This window comes from Podarcis gaigeae, assembly GCF_964106915.1.
Source record: "Podarcis gaigeae genome assembly, chromosome: 3".
Lineage (NCBI taxonomy): Eukaryota > Metazoa > Chordata > Lepidosauria > Squamata > Lacertidae > Podarcis > Podarcis gaigeae.
Genome location: NC_139680.1, coordinates 53,501,341 through 53,504,148, shown reverse-complemented (window position 1 = coordinate 53,504,148; position 2,808 = coordinate 53,501,341).

Genomic DNA, 2,808 nt, shown 5'->3' with positions numbered 1-2,808 from the left:
CTTGTTGGCATGTGATTTGTTGTATCAGATTGAGGAAAGGTGCAATCCTAAATTACCAAGTCATTATAGCAAACTATTTTTAAATATGTATGACAGGCAACAATACTGTGCTGCTCTTTTCAGTGTTTCAGAGAAAAAGAATATTTATGTGCTAATACAGAACCAGCCAAAGTCTGCCACATACTACAGTATCTTATAGTACTTGACATATTCTAAAATGGCTAACTCAGCCCTTATATTAGAGGGAGTGCAGCAGGAAGTCCCCAAAGGGAATAAAAAAAAGAAAGAATGAAATTTCTGGCTTAGTGGGATCTCTCACAACAGAAAGTTTACTTTGGCTTGAATTACAGTTGCCCCACTTCCCTTAAATGTACATTTTACCTCTGGTATTATAGGATCTTGTAAGTTCCTAGGCAAGCAGAGTAAGACTATCAAGGGCTGTAAGATCATAGGGCAGCTGAAAAGTTGGTGTCAACATGTTGATGCAGCCAGTATTCCTATAACCCTTCAACTCACTCGACTGCACAGTGTGTTTAGTTTTCCAAGCCACTTCAGGCAAGAACAAAAAATGCAGGGATTTAACAGCCAGGCTACAAGTTGCATTTAGTATGCCTTTAAAAAGATCTGAAGTACTTTTCTTTGGTATGTTTAACCAAGCTGCGTATGTCTGACATAAGACATTCTATTAAAATAATTGCAGCATAATCTAGCATCCCACTCAAGACTGCCTAGAACTTGTATTACTGGTCTGGGTGGAAATGTTCAGGATTGCATCTCTAATTATAATGTAATTCAAGTAAACTCTTGAGAACATCTTGTCAACTGCAGGTTTCAGCTGCAATAAAGCCATAATTAAATGGGAAGAATCTACAGGAGATTAAGTAATGCCTCCTTAGCTACCTTTGGAGCAGGAAGAAGCAACCTGTGATTATGAAGATGTTGATGAACTACAACTTCCCTAAATCACTGGTCATGCTGGCTGAAGTTGATGGGACAACAGTTGGAGGCCCATGACTTCCCACCTGTGTCTTAAAATGTTTTATTGTTTGCACGTGCTGGTTAACACATGTGCCTATAAGCATTTAGGCTGTACCGCTTGAGCCTTTTGTATCCCAGCTGTCTGTACTTAAATTTACCATATTTGTTATTTGATGGACATGCTCAACATGCAACCCCTCTCCTCTCTTCCTTCGCTTGGAGGGAGACAGCAACAGCATGGCAGTGCTAGAAGACCCAAGGCTGGCTTAAACTTGCTTACCAGCATCCCTCTGCATTTTCCAAGTCAGCTGCTGTTTTAAGTGCTAATACAAATGAGCTTCCAAGCGGTTGATGATGCCAGGCATGAATTACACAACTTCCAACAGTGATTGGTATAGAGTGTTGCACAGCAAAATGCTGGAAGCAAATATTCAGAAACTGGCCAGTTGGGTAACGAAACCTCTGTAGGGTACATGTAGCATCATTGTGAAGCATTAACTAGCTTGGCAGTTGGTAAGGGATAGTTTTATTCCTTACCACTACAGTCAGTTGCTTTCTTCCCAAAACTGACAGTTTGAGGTCAGTGCCTTGGTAGGCCAAGCAAGGGGGATTGTGGAAGGAGATTTATATTAACTGATTTTATCAGTATTGGTTCTCTAGATGGGATACAAATGTCATAACATTTTTTGCTAATGCAGTTATTACAAAACCAAACCTGGATGTAGACCAGCTATTGTTGGAACCAGTTTCTCAGTATCAAATTAGAGATAAAGGGAGAGTAAAGTCCACAGCAGCTGTGTCATGTCTACTATTTAACTGAAACTTTTCATTTTCAAAAGTAGTTGGTATTGGAGAGATTAGATATAACTTACTTTTATTATTGCAAACATATCACCAACTGAAAAACAAAGGGTGGGGGAGAGCAGAGGGCACACACAATCTAGATAAAGAAAGGTGAGTGGGAAAGGTTTTGTTTCTCACCACTATTAAAATGACTTCTACCTGAAGTTGCTTTTATTTTTTTCTAATGGGCCCTTTAGGGTGCATGTAATGGAGTTTCTCCAACAAACTCACCTCTCTGTTCCTTCATCTCTTAAAGTAACACAGCAGATCCTTAAAAGTTTGAGGCAGAAAAATGCTGATATACCTTAGCCCCTTTCCTATGAAAAGCAAAGAGCAGAACTGAGGTGGAGTAAGCGTTTGACAAAAGTGGGAGGAATCTCTTTGTATTTGCAGGGCTGGAGTATGTCCTTCAACTCTGATAATGTGCTCATGCTTGTCTGGATGTATGGAGGAGATAGGAGTATGTTTGTGTGTAAAAGGCAAAAATTAACATCCAAGTTAAATTTATATTGGCTGCTTTGCCCACCTTTGCCTATTACCTGTTGCCCTCAGAAAGTTGTCCGAAAGAGAATGTGGCCCACTGGATGAAAAAGATTCCTCACCTCTAGTTAAGAATGCCTCACCTCTGTTCCAGAGTACATCTTTTTTCTCAAGAAGCCTAGAATTTCACACATCTTTTGAAATGAAGCTTAAGACATCGCAAAGGGTTTTTTAACCCATACCAATACATATATTAGAGCAAAACATAGGGTGCATAGGGTGTGTACTCTCTGGATTACCTGAGCAGTTTGTGCATTTTCCCAGAGCGCAAAACTATCCTCCCTTCCTGCAGTGGGATGATCTTCCAGATCTAAAACAGTGCTTGCTCTTCAATAAAGATGCAGTGATATCACCAGGCCCCGTGTAGAAAATTTAGGGGTGGGCAGGAATGGTGCGTTTCACAGGGGCAAAAAATAGGAGCAAAGTATTGCCAGCTATGACAAAGTC